Source organism: Triticum urartu, chromosome 6A (assembly GCF_056163025.1).
Source record: "Triticum urartu cultivar PI428250 chromosome 6A, HENAU_Tu73, whole genome shotgun sequence".
Lineage (NCBI taxonomy): Eukaryota > Viridiplantae > Streptophyta > Magnoliopsida > Poales > Poaceae > Triticum > Triticum urartu.
The window spans coordinates 320,186,418-320,199,421 of NC_141878.1; positions in this window are offsets into that span (position 1 = coordinate 320,186,418).

Below are 13,004 nucleotides of genomic sequence, written 5' to 3' on the forward strand. Positions count from 1 at the left end.
AATGCCCTAGGTCATCATGAGCAAGCGAGTTGGATGCACACCCACTTAGTTTCTTTTTGAGGTTTCATACACTTATAGCTCTAGTGCATCTGTTGCATGGAAATCCCTACTCACTTACATTGATATCTATTGATGGACATCTCCATAGCCCGTTGATACGCCTAGTTGATGTGAGACTATCTTCTCCTTTTTGTCTTCTCCACAACCACCATTCTATTCCACATATAGTGCTATGTCCATGGCTCACGCTAATGTATTGAGTGAAAATTGAAAAAGTTTGAGAACATCAAAAGTATGAAACAATTTCTTGGCTTGTCATCGGGTTAAATATTTTGTGTGATGAGGATAGAGCATAGCCAGACTATATGATTTTGTAGGGATAGCTTTTTTGGCCATGCTATTTTGAGAAGACATGATTACTTTGTTAGTACGCTTGAAGTATTATTTTTTTATGTCAATATTAAACTTTTGTCTTGAATCTTTCGGATCTGAATATTCTTGCCAAAATAAAGAGAATTACATGGATAAATATGTTAGGTAGCATTCCACATCAAAAATTATGCTTTTATGATTTACCTACTTGAGGACGAGCCGGAATTAAGCTTGGGGATGCTTGATACGTCTCCAACGTATCTATATTTTTTGATTGTTCCGTGCTATTATATTATCAACCTTGGATGTTTTGTATGCATATATATGCTATTTTATATGATTTTTGGGACTAACCTACTAGCGTAGAGCCCTGTGCCAGTTTCTGTGTTTTCCTTGGTTTTGAGTATCGCAGAAAAGGAAAATCAAACAAAGTCTAATTGACTTGAAATTTCACTGAGATCATTTTTGGACTAGAATAAGCCCACAGAGTACCGGAGATGGGCCAGAATAGTCCCGAGGCCACCACAAGGGTGGGGGCGCCCTACCCCCTGGGCGCACCCCACTACCTCGTGGCTGCCTCGGGGACCCCCCTGACTTGTTCACGACTCCAACACCTCCTATATATACCCAAACTTCCAGAAAGAAACCTAGATCGGGAGTTCTGCTGCCGCAAGCCTCTATAGCCACCAAAAACAAATCTAGACCCGTTCCGACACCCTGTCGGAGGGGGGAATCCCTCTCCAGTGGACATCTTCATCATCCCGGCGCTCTGCATGACGAGGAGGGAGTAGTTCACCCTTGGGGCTGAGGGTATGTAGCAGTAGCTATGTGTTTGATCTCTCTCTCGTGTTCTTGATTCGGCATGATCTTGATGTATCGCGCACTTTGCTATTATAGTTGGATCTTATAATGTTTCTCCCCCTCTACTCTCTTGTAATGGATTGAGTTTTCCCTTTGAAGTTGTCTTATTGGATTGAGTCTTTAAGGATTTGAGAACACTTGATGTATGTCTTGCATGTGCTTATCTATGGTGACAATGGGATATTCACGTAATCCAGTTGATGTATGTTTTGGTGATCAACTTGCGAGTTCCGTGACCTCGTGAACTTATGCATAGGGGTTGGGACACGTTTTCATCTTGACTCTCCAGTATAAATTTTGGGGAACGCTTTGAAGTTCTTTGTGTTTGTTGAATAGATGAATCAGAGATTGTGTGATGCATATCGTATAATCATACACACGGATACTTGAGGTGACATTAGAGTATCTAGGTGACATTAGGGTTTTGGTTGATTTGTGTCTTAAGGTGTTATTCTAGTACGAACTCTAGGATATTGAACTGAAAGAATAGCTTCGTGTTATTTTACTACGGACTCTTGAATAGATTGATCAGAAATAATAACTTTGAGGTGGTTTCATACCCTACAATAATCTCTTCGTTTGTTCTCCGCTATTAGTGACTTTGGATTGACTCTTTGTTGCATGTTGAGGGATAGTTATATGATCCAATTATGTTATTATTGTTGAGAGAACTTGCACTAGTGAAAGTATGAACCCTAGGCCTTGTATCCAAGCATTGCAATACCGTTTTCGCTCTGTTTTATCATTAGTTACCTTGCTGTTTTTATATTTTCAGATTACAAAAACCTATATCTACCATCCATATTGCACTTGTATCACCATCTCTTTGCCGAACTAGTGCACCTATACAATTTACCATTGTATTGGGTTTGTTGGGGACACAAGAGACTCTTTCCTATTTTGTTGCAGGATTGTTTGAGAGAGACCATCTTCATCCTACGCTTCCCATGGATTGATAAACCTTAGGTCATCCACTTGAGGGAAATTTGCTACTGTCCTACAAACCTCTACACTTGGAGGCCCATCAATGTCTACAAGAAGAAGGTTGTGTAGTAGACATCACGGCACAAGGCATAGTAAGAACAGGACATTTGATACGCCTAAAGAACACAACCTCGGCCTGTCTCTTCCACTACATACAAAACAAAAGACAACGCGTCAGAAAACAAATGAAGGAACATGGAGATACACAACGTCCTCTTCGTCACCTTATTCGGCCGCTTTTCCTCCTCTCTTCCTCCTCTTAGGCCGCTCCATAAGCTGGTATTGAAAAAATACACTGATAAGGAAAAAAGGCAAAACTATGAGATACACAAAGTACACCAAAATTCCACTAATGCCTACATAGGCAGTACATTTCAGAAGTCCAACTATGTATACATAGGCAGTGCAACCATGTATGACCAGAAGATAAGATGCTTTCAAAATTTTAGAAATTTACATAGAAGAAGTTCAACCATGTACACCAAGGTAGTAATAAAACATGTATACCAACAAGTTAAGTTAATTTCTTCCTGTATATATCCAGAAGTTCACCTATGTACACAAAGGTAGTAATACCATATAAGGCAAGCATTTCAACTAATTTATTCGTGTATATCAAGCAGAAGGTCAGCTATGTACGCCAAGGCAATGCAACAAACACAAAAACTACAACAAATCAACAAAAGTTCTGAAAAGTGTCGGCGTTCTGGGAACGGGGGTCCCCAGACTTGCCTGCATGCGGCCTGTGGCGTGGCTCAAAGGGGGCCCAGCATGGCCCAACTTGATCAACACAGACCCAAGACCCTCGCGAGGGGCCAAGCCTCGCGGGGCAGACGACACGGAGCTTCCTCGGGCACGGCCTCACCAGGCTGGCTCGCGAGGAGGCGGAGAGATCAAGGTGGGGTACCTCACAAGGTGCCCGTGACGTAAGCCATGACGACCAAGGGCGCCAAGCGGGCGCCAGCCCGCGCAGTGTCCTCCTTTCCCCTTTGGTGCAAAGGGGGCAAGCGCAGCCGTGGGGTACCGAGGCATCTGGCAAAGGTTGCCATTTCAGTGCAACAAGACCAAGACCAGGAGGACTGCAGGACGGAGGTCATCATGGAGCCCAAGACGGCGTCACCACTAGAGCTTTGTGCAGGCGAGGACCAACTTTAGTCAGGATAAGTGTACCAGATGTTCCCCTTCACAATGGCCAATTGTTGGCGCCCTTCCCGCTCAATATTTGGGAAGAGGCCCAGGGCCATTGCCTATAAATAGGACCAGCCACCCACAGGGAGAGGGGTGAAGGTTCAGGTTCAGGTTCAGGTTCGAGATCGAGCATCAAGGATCAAGGATCGGATCGAAATCAGAGAGAGAGAAGGGTGACTGAACTCCTCCTAGCAGTTCGTCCCCCCAGCCAAGAACAGACCCTCGCAAGGCTATTCTTCCTTGTATTGTTCATCATCATCAGCCCAAGAGGCAATCCACCACACCACACACTGGAGTAGGGTATTACACCACAACGGTGGCCTGAACCAGTATAAACCCTGTGCCTCTTGTGTTGTTCTTTCCATAGCTTAGATCTTAGCGAGGCGGAGGGGTGCAGGTAGGTAGGAGGCGAAATCTCCATGCACACCCCAGTGTTCTAACCTCAAGGGTCTGCCGGAACCCAAAATCCAACATTTGGCGCGCCAGGTAGGGGTGCGCCGGAATTTGTCTTCCACCACCCCGTTCTCCTCCGACCATCGCGTCCATGTTTGACGCTCGTCGGGCCCGCGCCGAGCGCCGGGCCGCTCTCGCTTCCCGCGTCGCCCAGACGGCTCCTGTCGGCGGGCGTCCTCGCCGTTCCCCGTCACCTGCTGTCAACGCCGCCACCAGTCCGGCGGGGGACGAGCAGCAAGCATCGTCTCAGCATCCGTCAGTGCGGCAAGACGGCCGCACCGCTACTCCCTCGCTCACGCCAGCTGGTTCTTCGTCCCGCGCGCTCCGCGCACCCATGGAGGCTCGAGCTGCGCTCATCGCGGAAAACGAGCTCCTGCGCTACCGTCCCGTCGATGATGTCTACGAAGAATGGCTCGACCGCGTCGCCGAGCTCGTCCATGCCGCAGGGGGCTCTCCTGCCCCGTCCGTTCCGCTGCACGGCACCCCGCCCCGCGCGGGCGACGAGGCTCCGGCGGCGCCCCGGCCACCTCCTCCTCAAGAAGGCGCCATGGCTCCAAGGCTCATGGCCCCTGGGCGGAATCCGCTCCGTCAGGTGCCAGCGCAGCAAGAGCAGAGCTGCCAAGAAGTCCCTCACCCGCAAGAAGCTGCCCGGGCGCTCCCTACTCCAGCACGTCGCGACCATGCTCCTGCTCCCGCACGCCAAGACCCCGCGCTGCTCCCAGCTGCAGCGCGTGGGGACATGCAAGACCAAGCTCTCTGTCACCCAAGGCCTCCCGTGGCCACAGCAGGCTGCCGTGCCTTCACCACCGAGCTACGCAGCGTCGCGTGGCCCGGCAAGTTCAAGCCATACCTGCCTCCTCGTTACGACGGCACGGCCGACCCTGCGGAGTTCCTCTAGCTCTATGAGCTGGGCATCGAAGCTGCCAACGGAGATGAGAAGGTCATGGCGAACTGGTTTCCCATGGCGCTCAAGGACGGGGCCCGCACCTGGCTCCTGAACCTGGCTCCAGGCACGATCTCCTCCTAGGACGAGATGCGCACCCGCTTCATTGCCAACTTCCAAGGTACTCGCGACCGGCCACCCGCCGTGAGCGACATGCGCCGCATCAAGCAACAACCCGGGGAGATCCTGCAGAAGTACATCCAGCGCTTCAACAACGCACGCCTCAACATTCCCAAGGTGACTGAGGAGGCCATCATCTCAGCCTTCTCCAACGGCATGCGCGATGTCAAGATGAAGGAGGAGCTGGCGATGCATGAAGACCTGTGCACTTCCTTGGAGTTGTTCAACTTGGCAACCAAGTGCGCCAGGGCTGAGGAAGGGCGTCTCTCCCTCCTCGAGCTGCCTGCCGCAGACCCAGAAGAGAAGAAGCCCAAGGCCAAGGATGTGAAGCGCAAGGGGGCTGCCGTGCTCGCGGCAGAACCAGACACCAAGCGGGGCAAAGATCTGCCCGAACCTCCCAAGGGCAGTCAATATTGTGTGTACCACGACCTCCACACCCACAACACCAACGAATGTCAAGAGCTCCGAGCCGTGCGAGAAGGAAGGATCGGCCGTCGCCCCGACCGCGGTGACCGGGGCTACGGTCGAGGAGGAGGAAGGAACGCAGGACGCTGGGAAGACCGTGGCCCGCGCAAAGGGTGGCGCGATCAACCTCGCGAGGATCGCTGGCAAGATCCGCCTCGCGAGGGAGACTGGAGGGATCAGCCTCGCGAGGATCGCCCGCAAGGCAATGCAGGCCTCCCTCCGCTGTCGCCGCAGCCAAGGAGAAACGAGGACCGCCATCAGGACGAGGGGGCTGGGGGCTTCCAGGAGCCGCGCGCGATCGCCTGCATCCTGGGCGGGGCTCAGGCCCCAGCCTCTCAACGCATCTTCAAGCAGTTCGCCCGCAAAGTGAATGCAGTCCTCCCCAAGCTCGAAGCCACGCGCCCTCTCAGGTGGTCGGCATGCGCCATCACGTTCAGCTCAGCAGATCAGCTCAAGTGTGCAGCTACAGCCGGAGTCCTCCCGATGCTTTGTTCCCCAATCATCAGCAACATGGTGGTCACCAGGACCCTCATCGATGGCGGGGCAGGGCTCAACATCCTGTCCGTGGAAACATTCAACAATCTCCTAGTGCCCTACAGCCAGCTTCAGCCAACCAAGCCTTTCTTTGGAGTCACCGACGGCTCCACGGTCCCGATTGGGCAGGTCCACCTCCTTGTCACCTTCGGGGCACGCGACAACTACCGCACCGAGCTCATCGACTTCGACGTTGCTCACATTCGCCTGTCGTACAACGCCATCCTTGGGTACCCAGCGCTGGCCAAGTTCATGGCCGTAACTCACCACGGCTACAACATCCTCAAGATGCCAGGAAGTGGCGGAGTCATCACGGTGCCCTGTGAAGAGAAGGACGCGGTGTGTTCCCTAGAGCGAGCCTTTCAGGCCGCGTCACTGGAAGACCCGGATCGCGGAAGCAGGAGGCTTCCCGAGACCGCCCCCAAGAAGAAGAAGACATCGTCCCGCCCAGCCCCTCAGGAGGCAGGCCCCTTTGGGCCCGCGCCTGCCCAGGGGGAACCTCCTTCCATTGCATAGGAAAGCGCGCCCGGCGCCCTCCTCAAGCAGGGCTCGGGGGCTCTCCCCTAGAGGGCCACCGACCTGGCTAGGGTCACGAGGGAGGCGCTTGGGCACCGCATGGAGGCATGTTTCGAAGCACGTTTCCCTCAAGAAGGAGTAAGGCAAGGAGAGCCAGACCCTCAGGAGTTCGTTGGCAAGGCCATTCAGGAGCTACAGGAGTCAAGAGTCATGAAAGGTGGCCGCCGCCTACCAGCAGTGGCTCCCCATCCAGGCGAGGATGGTGGGCTGCGTGTCTGCATCGACATACCAGGGCTCAATCGAGTCGCCTCTCTGGAGCACCTCTGGCCCTCGCGAGTGGGGCGCTGCGGAGGTCCACCCCACAGCTACGTTCGCATGCCTTACGGCTTGCCGAACGCGGCTGCCACGTGCCAGCGCCTCATGAGGGGCATCATGGAGGCACAAGAGGCCAAGCGTTCCGCAGCCCTGGCGGAGATGGAGATGGTCCGCGAGGAGCCACCGGCGCCTCCGGAGCCTCCCGAGGCCCCTAGGCCTGGGGGCTCGTGAGGATCGGCTTCCGCAGCCCACCGAGTCTGCTACACCAACAGTCCTTCGTCCTCAACATCATCAGGTGACATCTTTCAAGTTTCATTTCTAGCTGGGAGCGCCCCCCCCCCCCCCAGGGCTGCATTATTCCCAGGCCGCGTGGGTCCGTCCCTGCGGCATGTATCCCTTTTATTTCATGTTGTTAGCTTACCTTGTTGGGGGCGCCCCTCGGGCTGCATCATCCCCAAGTCGCTCGGGCCTGACCCAGTGATGTCCGCCTTCCCAGCATCTATTTGAATGAATCCACTCCTTCGCGGCTAATGTGTTTGACCTAGTTGCCCGCTCAACTGACGCCAACTGACGGAACTGCTCCCAAACGGCACGACGCATGCGCATGGGTCCGTCCCTGCAATGCCGACAAACCTGAATGGCTGAGCTCTGGCCGCGGCAGCCCCGCATGGCGCCACCTCGTCAAGCCTTCAGTGCCTCATCGCCCCTCGGAAGCAACCAACGGCTGACTGTCAATTGTCATGGCAACCCCTCGTTCTTTCTATGATGGGTTTACAGGATCTCCTAAAGGAGCCGTGTCAGGCGAGGCCCTTGCGGTGTCTCCTTCACTCTCATCCGCGCGAACCGCTTGCACGTTAAAGGGGGGGTGCCTGAGCATCGTGACTCAGGGCTCCTACTGGCTCTCCAGCCCTCACCCTCTGGCCTTGTCCATGGCATCGTGACCTAGCATACCAGCGACGGCTGAGACTCGCTCGAGGGCCGGGACCCGAGGACGTAGAGCAGAAAGGGGAGCAAAGGCGAGAGGGGAGGGACACGTGAGGACCTCGCCGAGCAACCTCACGCCTACCGATGCACGGACCCGGCGGCACACCAGAGAGCGGCCCCTGATTCTCGAGATAAGTCACCACCCAGAAGCACCAGCTATCGTGGCACCATCCCCGCACCTAATGCAATCCCGTGTTAGCGACGCCGCTCTCCTTTCTCACCGAACGATGGCTGCTTGAGCGCCAAAGGGGACCTCCTGAGCATCGTGACTCAGGGGCTCTTACCGGACTCCGGGTCGCTCACCTCCTGGCCTTAACCACGGCATCGCGACCTGGCATACCAGCGACGGCTGAAGCCGCCTTGGGACTGGGACCTGTCGACGTAGAGCACCAAGCCCTCGTGAGGTTCGAAAGGGAGAACTGAGCTAAGACGGAATGAGAAACTCGCACAATTCTACGACAAGGGTTATATTAACAAAACAGGATCACAGGCACCTTACAAGCCCCCACGGGACACGTCTTTGATTCCTCGCAGGGAACAGATCCTAAAAGGAAACTAACTATGCGCGCCCCTGCAAAAGACGCCATCATCAACAGTGGGCCGTCAAGCACCGGCACCAACCCCATCCAGATCAGAGGCGGCGACAGCCTGACGAGCCCGCTGTAGGATCGAAAGTATGTCTAGAGGGGGGGTGATTAGACTACTTGACCAAATAAAAACTTAACCTTTTCCCAATTTTAGTTCTTGGCAGATTTTAGCTATTCTAGGACAAGTCAAGCAATCATCACACAATTCAAGCAAGCATGCAAAGAGTTTATGGGCAGCGGAAAGTAAAGCATGCAACTTGCGAGAATGTAAAGGGAAGGGTTTGGAGAGTTCAAACGCTATTGGAGACACGGATGTTTTTCCCGTGGTTCGGATAGGTGGTGCTATCCTACATCCATGTTGATGGAGACTCCAACCCACGAAGGGTAACGGTTGCGCGAGTCCACACAGGGCTCCACCCAAGGGCAATGGTTGCGCGAGTCCACGAAGGGTCCACGAAGAAGCAACCACCCACAAAGGGTCCATGAAGAAGCAACCTTGTCTATCCCACCATGGCCATCGCCCACGAAGGACTTGCCTCACTAGCGGTAGATCTTCACGAAGTAGGTGATCTCCTTGCCCTTACAAACTCCTTGGTTCAACTCCACAATCTTTTCGGAGGCTCCCAAGTGACACCTAGCCAATCTAGGAGACACCACTCTCCAAGAAGTAACAAATGGTGTGTAGGTAATGAACTCCTTGCTCTTGTGCTTCAAATGATAGTCTCACCAACACTCAACTCTCTCTCATAGGATTTGGATTTGGTGGAAAGAAGATTTGAGTGGAAAGCAACTTGGGAAGGCTAGAGATCAAGATTCATATGGTAGGAATGGAATGTCTTGGTCTCAACACATGAGTAGATGGTTCTCTCTCAGAACAAATGAGTTGGAATGATGTGTGTGTTCTGATGGCTCTCTCACTGAATGAGAAAGAGGTGGAGGGGTATATATAGCCTCCACACACAATCCAACCGTTACACACAATTTACCAATCTCGGTGGGACCGAATCAGAAAACTCGGTCTGACCAAAATAGTAAACCTAGTGACCGTTAGGAATTTCGGTGGGACTGACATGCAGCTCGGTAGGACCGATTCGGTTAGGGTTTGGGCATAACGTAATCTCGGTGAGACCGATTACACAAACTCGGTGAGACCGAATTTGGTAATTAGCTAACTAGAGAGTTCGTCAGGCAAACTCGGTGGGACCGATTTGCTCTTTCGGTGAGACCGAGTGGAACTCGGTGAGACCGAAAAGTTACAAAGGGGAAACACCGAGTTTACATTGCAATCTCGGTGGGACCGATTCGCTCTTTCGGTGGGACCGAAAAGTTACGAAAGGGAAACAGAGAGTTTGCAACCCCATCTCGGTGGGACCGAGATCCTTATCGGTAGAACCGAATTGCTAGGGTTTGGCAGTGGCTAATGACAAGTGAAACTCGGTGGCGCCGGATAGGAAGAATCGGTAGGACCGAGTTTGGCTTAGAGTTTTGGTCATATGTGGATATGGGAAAGTAGTTGAGGGTTTTGGAGCATATCACTAAGCACATGAAGCAAGAGGCTCATTAAGCAACACCTCATCCCTCCTTAATAGTATTGGCTTTTCCTATGGACTCAATGTGATCTTGGATCACTAAAATATAAAATGAAGAGTCTTGAGCTTTTGAGCTTGAGCCAATCCATTGTCCTTAGAATTTTGAGGGTTCCACTTTCACATCCATGCCATGCCAATCATTGAGCTTTCCTGAAATAATTATCTTGGAATAGTATTAGCTCAATGAGCTATATGTTGTTATGAATTACCAAAACCACCTAGGGATAGTTGCACTTTCAATCTCCCCCTTTTTGGTAATTGATGACAACATATAGATCAAAGCTTCGACAAATGATAATAAGCATGAAATATAGCGTCGCTTTGAGAGGTATGTGATAAGTAAGAGCTCCCCCTAAATTTGTGCATATTTAAAATTTGCTTTGGACTGCAAATGCACAAAGAATTAGAATCATGGGTTACTCTTCCATGTCACATACATCTTGGTGGAGCGCTCAAAAAATGATAAGATTGAAAATACATGCACTCATCACCAAGAATAGTGAATGATCACAAAGGATAGATAGAATGATAATATTTAAGCAAGCATCAAGCAAACATTAAGTGTAGCTTATGATCAAACACATGATCATCGATGTCTCACAGGCATAAGGACGTAGTATCTCACACACAAGCAAACAAAGTTCGAAGAAACCACCAAATAAAACAAGAGAGAATAAAGCAACACTCTCTCTCGAAGCCTATGATCTATACATTTTCTCCCCCTTTGGCAACAAGTTACCAAAAAGTTCCTAGAAAATGCATAGTGCTAAGTCGACGCTCAGGCTTGATCTTCAGGTGGTGGTGGAGTCCGGATCACTCCAAGGATGAAGCCTTCGGTAGACGTGGTCGGAGTGGAAGCTGAAGTGGATGCTGGAGCTGGTGGAACTGAGGCTGTGGCTGGTGCAGATGTTGTAGCTCTGGTGTCAGCAACTGGCAGTGCAGACGACCTCGGACCTCGTGGCACCCTCGCAAACGCATGAGTCGTGGTCCTGCCTCTCCTCTCATTCATGTCCTCCTGGAGCTGCTCCACTGCAGACTGAACTTCTGTTACCTTGATGTCCAAGTCATAGAACCTCTGTTCCATGATCCTCTCTAAACTCGCTTGGTTCTGAGTCAGGGTGGCTATACTCTGCTCAATCCGCAGGGTGGACGCAATCCAGTAACTGAGCTGCTCTTGTTTGGTCTTCAAGAAATAGTCAGATGCCTCCGCTTGAGTAGGCATCCTGGCAGCTTTCTCCTTTTTCGCCTTCTCCTTCTGAGCTTGTGCATTGGCAGATGATGGTTCATTCTCTGTCATCACAACTTCATTGTTCTCAAAATCTGGACGGATGGGCAGGTGTTCCTTATCCAACAAATATACGCCCGTGCCCATCTTGGAGTTGATGAGCTCCTGAATCTGAGGGGCATATCCACAGCTCCTCTTCTGATCTGCCGCAGTCCTTTTGATTGTTTCCACTATAAGGCTCATGACTTTGAATTTTTGAGGCACGTCAAAAACATGAAGCAAATTGATCGCGTGACCTCTGATCATCTTGTGATCTCCAGACTTGGGCAGAAGGGTGTGCCTAAGGATCCAGTTGATCGTAGGCAATCCTGAGAGCAGATAATGCACTGAGCCAAACTTGAACGTGTCAAGTGCTTCATTCGGAATCTCCTTGTACATGTTGGACATGGAGTTGTGGTCCATCTTTTTCTTGGCATAAATGTCCAAGTCATCTGCTTGCTCCTCTGGGGCATTGATCAGCTTCGCCCATTCCTCAACAGTAGAGTGGTACCTCGTACCCTCAGACATCCATGTAATCCTCCCATCTGGATAAAAGTGAGCTGTGGAGTAGAACTGCATGATGAGTTCCTCGTTCCACTTTGTGAGCTTCTGCCCAACAAAGTCCTCTACTCCACACGCCTTAAGGCTGTCCTGAACTCCTGGGTAGTACTCTTCATTATCCTTGATATAGGTCCACTTGACCCATCTCATGTCACATACAATTGGCTTCTTGTCAAGTAGCACTGTCTCATAGAAATCCTGTTGCTCCTTGGTATGAAACCTGTAGTCCACTGCAGTCCTTCTCCTAGAAGCATATGGATCTGCTTCTCTCCATTTCCTGAGCCCTGAGTCTCTCCTTAGCTTCATATCCTCAGCCACAGGATGAGCATCGTTGTGGTCTGGGATCTTGGGCTTGAGCTTCCGAAGGACACTCTCTTCCTCTTCCTCTGCAACAGTCTCAGGCACTGGGGCCTTGTTCTTCTCAGTGGCTGGGATGCTTCTTGTGTTTCTCTTTGGTGCACTTTTAGGCTTAGATACAGCCTTAGGTGCTTCCTTGGGCTTGGATGCAGCTCCCCCTGACCTTATGGCATCTCCCATAAGTTTGGCTACCTTGGGCGCTGGTGCAGCTGCCTCTTCTTCCTCCTCCTCTTCTACCATGATGGAGGCCTTCCCAAGCACTCTAGCCACAGTCTTCTTCACTCTCTCTTTCCTCTTCTTGCCCTCAGCTGCAACGGGCTCAATGGGAGCAGGCTTCTCAGTTGAGGCTCTAGCCTTTGACATGGGCTGCCTGCCTGCTGGACTTTTGATTTTCAGGCCTGTCTTTGAGCCTTGAGCTGGCTCAACTCTCTTGGAAGTGGCCTCTTCCTCTGCCACATAGTCCTCATCTTCAGAATCTGAGGTTTTCTTCTTCCTTTGTCTCGTGGCAGCTTTAGGCAGGTTGCTGGGTGTGCTCCTGCTGCCATCATCTAAGGAACTTGAGGGGCTAGTGCCCTCACTCAGCTGCACTTGCTGCTCTGACAAGTTTTGGTTGTCACTCTGGTCTGACATGATGCAAACTGACTGCTGACCCTGTGAATAGATTATAGAGGAGATAGAGTGGATGAGCATCACAAAATGCAGAGATTTTTGCAAAAAGGAATGATTCAAAAACTTAGTTTTAGTTTCCCACTGAAATCATCTCGGATCTACCGACTTTCAAACTCGGTGATACCGAGGCAGTTTTGGAACCTAAACTAGTGAACTCGGTAGGACCGAGTCACAGTTCGGTGGCACCGAGACTGCTAGGGTTTCACTGAGTTCAAAGATCGGTCACACCGATAAGTAATTCT